The sequence below is a fragment of the Urocitellus parryii genome, chromosome X (genome assembly GCF_045843805.1).
Source record: "Urocitellus parryii isolate mUroPar1 chromosome X, mUroPar1.hap1, whole genome shotgun sequence".
NCBI classification, from domain to species: domain Eukaryota; kingdom Metazoa; phylum Chordata; class Mammalia; order Rodentia; family Sciuridae; genus Urocitellus; species Urocitellus parryii.
In genome coordinates, this window is record NC_135547.1 from 56,892,032 (window position 1) to 56,897,545 (window position 5,514).

The window sequence follows — 5,514 nt, forward strand, 5'->3', positions numbered from 1 at the left end:
TGCTTAAAATACTTTTCTAATTTACTAGGTGTAAGAGTCATACTTTGTTCTTATTGTAAAGATTATTAATTGTACTATTAGTCAGGTAAATAAGTTTTTATATGGTTGTTTGTCGTATATATTTCCACCATTCCGAATGGAATATTTCTTTATATCTTTTGTTTGTATCTAGCCTATCTGTTCAGAACTTGGTGATTTCTTATTTAAATAAACTTAATAAAAAGTACATAATAAAATAATTCTTTTCAGATATCAAAAATAAAGTAGATTCTTACAAAATAAAGTATAAATTATGAGTAGTTCTAAATGCCCATTTTATTGCTTTAGTTCATGCTTAAATGTAAGACTTTGTGAATATTCATGTAATAACATGACATTCACACACAGCAATTGAAAAATATTTTGCAATATTAAATAATTCATATAATTCTAACATTTATAATTATTGAGGTATATGTATGATGCATATAAACTATAACATTGATTTACATAATAATACAATTTTATTTGAATTATTATTAGTTTTATTAATAATGCTGTGCAAGAAAATTTACTTATATCTGCAAAAGTGTAATAAATTTCAATTTTTTCATTTGGATTTGATTTAAAATTTTACAGTTCATTAAATGCATTTATTTTGTCATTTAAATGTGATAAATATTTTGATCATTTTAGAAGAGAAATAATTTGATGCGACTATATCTAAACATTTAATTTCTAAAATGAATATATTTACTTCTAATTTGTATTTTGATAAAATATCAAATTTTGTACACTTAAAATACAATAGCATTTATTACTTCAATTCTTTAGATCACAAGTTTCAAGAATATTGTGATTTCCTGAAATAAAGGAAAAAGAAATGTGTTTATTCCATTCTTCAATTTATGTATTATTGACATATTACCAATACAAATGTTGTTGACTGAACTTCAGAATAATTATAAATATTGTCAGATTTTATATTTTGCCAACTTTTAATCATACAAAAAATTTACCTTTTCATATACATAAGAATTCTGTCACTATGATAATATATTGTTTATTAGATTGATTTTTAAATTCTAAATGTTTATATATAGGACCTGTGGGCTTTTATTTGTATTCTTAATGCAGGGCTTACAAGTGTTAGTGGAGAGTCAACATATAGTAGCCACTTAATAAAGTTATTAAATATACAAGTGAAGAGTACCACTTTGAGCAAAGATATGTATTTACCACAGAATTAAAATATTTACCTTGAGTTCCAGGTATTTATTTTGAAGTCATTGCTCAATTCAATGGTTTTCTGTAAATTAGCAGATAACTAAAATTAAAAGTCTGCAGAAATACAGATATTTAAAGCCTTGATAAAATAAATTAACTAAAAACCCAAACACTTATATAGTATTTTTCCAAGCACCTTTTCTTTATATTTATATTGCTTTATCATTCTAGTGAAACAGAATCTAAGATAGTATAATTGCCAAGCCTTATGCCATTCTTCCTTAGTGTTAGAATACTTAACAATCAATTCTCTCTTTTTAGAGATACAATAATGAATTCTAGAAAAAAATGCAATATATACTATTTAAAGCAGTGGTATGAATATCACATATAAAAATAATCCAATGTTCACTGATGAGGGAAATAATATGTAGCAAAAACTGCACCTGCTTAAAAAACACCAATGTATGTACCAATGTTGTAATGTTCAAAATGAATGAACATTAAGAAACTGTTTTTTTTTTTGGGCTGGGGATGTGGCTCAAGCGGTAGCGCGCTCGCCTGGCATGCGTGCGGCCCGGGTTCGATCCTCAGCACCACATACCAACAAAGATGTTGTGTCCGCCAAGAACTAAAATAAATAAATAAATAAATAAATAAATAAATAAATATTAAAAAAAAAAGAAACTGTTTTTTTATTTAACATATAGTACAATCAATCGCCTATACCTCAGTTACATGACATTTTTTAACATTCGTATTTCTGGTTCTATGTGGAATTTATTCCAAAGTAAAATACCCAGTTTTTTAAAACTTTATATTCTAAGAAATTATGGCCATTACCCAATATAAGATTTAATTTATCAATTTGTTTTTTTATGTTGATATTTTAGGTACAGGGATACAATAGCTCTGAAAATATTTTCAAGAAAAAAACAAAGGCCAAATGTTTTCTCTGTTATGTGGATGCAAATTCACAATGGGGAGCCACTAGGGAAGAATAGAGTTACTTCATATTAGGTAGAGGTGAGTGAATAGAGGGGAAAGACTATGGCGGTATAGGCAATCCATATATATTTATTTAGATTTTTATTTTTATGTTACTTTTATTAATGTCAATAATTCATATAAAACCATAAATATATATTATTTGTATATTTATATATAATATATATTATTTTTCCATATGTATGCTATATATGTATATATATTACTTTTTCTTTCATGCTGGTCTAGGCAACAAGGTGCTCATATATTTTTATAGTTTCCTATTTTAATCAGAATTCCTGACACAAAATAAAAAGATAGGATGATAGGCGTGTCTAGGTTTTGTGGAATCTGAAGTGGCTTAAATGATTTTAGAGATCTATTTAAGAAAAAGAACATGAATTACAATTAAATATATCAATTAATCACAAAAGTTAATGTTTCCCCAGTGAAAATATAACTTTCAAAAACTTACAAGTTGAAAAAATATGTTAAATAACCATGAGCATGACAAAATTTTGGAAAATAGAAGAATATTTTTTTATTAACTGTCCCACACATATATACTTTTTTTGTATGTTTCTTTCTACATAATCACCATTTCTCCATAAATACAAATATTTTCTATATAGAATAAGATGATAAGTTAGATTTATTATAATGTGGTTAATAGAAACTTTTAAACTTTTGACAATTTAGAACATTGTCATTAAGTTTTATAACTCATTATTGGCTATATTATTTAAATTTTTGGATTGTTATCTAATTTGGGAAACTTCCATAAAATACTTTCATATGTCATATGTAAGATTTCAAGGACATTTCAAGTATTTCCGTGCAGTGACACCTGCTAAGTAACCATTTTAAATTCATTTTATTTGTTCTAATTAGTTATACATGATAGAAGAATAAGTTTATGCACTTTGATATATCACACATAGAATATAATTTCTCATTTTTCTGATTGTACATGTTATAGAATCACATTGGTTACATAGTCATATATGTACATAAAGTAATATTTCTGCTTCATTCTCTATCCTTCCTACCACCATAATCTTTCCCCTCTATTCACTCACCTCTACCTAATATAAAGTAACTCTATTCTTCCCTAGTGGCTCCCCATTGTGAATTAGCATCCACATAACAGAGAAAACATTTGGCCTTTGTTTTTTCTTGATATTGACTTATTTTTCTTAGCATGATATTCTCCAACTCCATCAATTTACTGGCAAATGCCATCATTTCATTGTTCTTTAAAGTTGAGTAATATTCCATTGTGGTGTGTGTGTGTGTGTGTTTGTGTGTATGTGTGTGTGTGTGTGTGTGACATTTTCTTTATCCATTCATCATTTGAAGGACACCTAGGTTGGTTCTATAGTTTAGCTATTGTGAGTTGAGCTGCTATAAACATCCATGTGGCAATATCACTGTAGTATGCTGATTTTATATCCTTTGGGTATAAACTGAGGAGTTGGATAGCTGTGTCAAATGCTGGTTCCATTCCATAGATTGTCACTAGATTTTCTAGTGTTTTTAACATGAAGTGGTGTGATATTTTGTCCAATGCTTTTTCTGCATCTATTGAGAAAATCATATGATTCTTGTTTTCAAGTCTATTGATATAATGAATTATATTTATTGCTTTCCATATGTTGAAACAACCCTGCATCCCTGGGATGAACCCCACTTTATCATGGTGCAATGTTTTTAAATTTGTTTTTGTGTGCAATTTGCCAGAGTGTTATTGAGAATTTTTGCATCTATGTTCATCAGGGATATGGGTCTGAAGTTTTCTTTCCTTGTTGTGTCTTTGTCTGGTTTTGTTATCAGGATGATATTAGCTTCATAGAATGAGTTTGGAAGGATTCCCTCCTTTTTTTTATTTCATGGAATACATTGAGGAGTATTGGCATTAATTCTTCTTTGATGATCTTGTAGAAACTTTCTGATATTTTATTATTGAAAACATTGTGTATTCCTTTGTTTTTTTATCTCTGCTCCTTTATCTATCCTGATAACTCTTAAATTTGATCATTTTATATTATCCCTAAATTTTTTGAAGTTCTCTTCGTGGATTCTTATCATTTTCTCTGTATGGTTAACTTTATTTTCAAGATTATATATTTTGTCTTCATTCCCTGTGAATGGGGTAGAAAGTGGTTCTGTCTTCCAAGTGGTCTAGTCTGTTGGTGACACTTTCCATTGAATTTATAATTTGGTTTATTGATTCCTTTATTTCAAACATTTCTGCTTGTTTTTTCTACAATCTCTCTTTATTGAAGTTATCTTCCACTTTCTATGTTTTCTCTTTTATTTCACTCATTTTATCATCCTTTATTTTTCAGATAAGTTTAACTGAGCATTCTAAACTCATTCTTGGACATTTCTTCTACTGTGTTTTGAGTGCATTCTTTTATTGGGGCATCTTGGTTTGTTTGAGGTGCTTTATTCTTTGCTTTTTTTCATGTTCTTTGTGTGCTTTCTCATCTAGCAGAATGGATATGAGGCAGTACAGATTCTACCCTGTAGACTTATATTGTCCCTGAAGTTTCCAGTACCTTGCCTTTAAGTGGGAGACCAATATCAACAGCACCCAATATAAACAATATATAGCCTTATAACTAATAGCTCCCACTAAAGGGTCGACTGCTTTTTCAAAATAAACAGAAATGATTAGTTCAATCACTGTCTACAATATAAACAGAAAATTTACTAAAACAATTTACAATTTAAAATTGTGGACAAAGAACAGAAGCAGTGTAGGACATGATGATTATGAGGTAGTAAGAGAGAAACTAGAACTACAGGTAATATGGAAGAGGCACCAACAGACATTGGCTGTTGATTGGAGAAAAGCTAGAAAAAGAAGTCAGTAAAACAGACAAATGAGAGATAGAATACACACAAAGAAAAATAATTAAAAATATAAGAAGTATATACAACAAAACTACAAAACACTGTTAATATATCACTGTCCTCAACAAACTGATATAAGAAAAATACCTTGCTCCAAATATGGTAGATATGTTAGAAATGAAAAAATAAAGTAAAATAAAATAAATCTTGATGGAAAATTGAACAACAGTCTCTGTCAGCACTCAAAAGTCTCTCAATCTTGTCTCTGAATTCTCACAAGATTGCCAGGCCCAGACAGGCCCGTGAAGACCAAGTCACTATTTCATGGATCTGGGCTTCAGATACTCCAGGCTCAACCATGTTTTAGTCCCAAGATCTCAGTGCAGCTTCAATTTGCAGAGAGAATATCAGGGATACACTCATACAAAGGAGTGACCCTGAGAAGCAGCAGCAGGTGGTGGT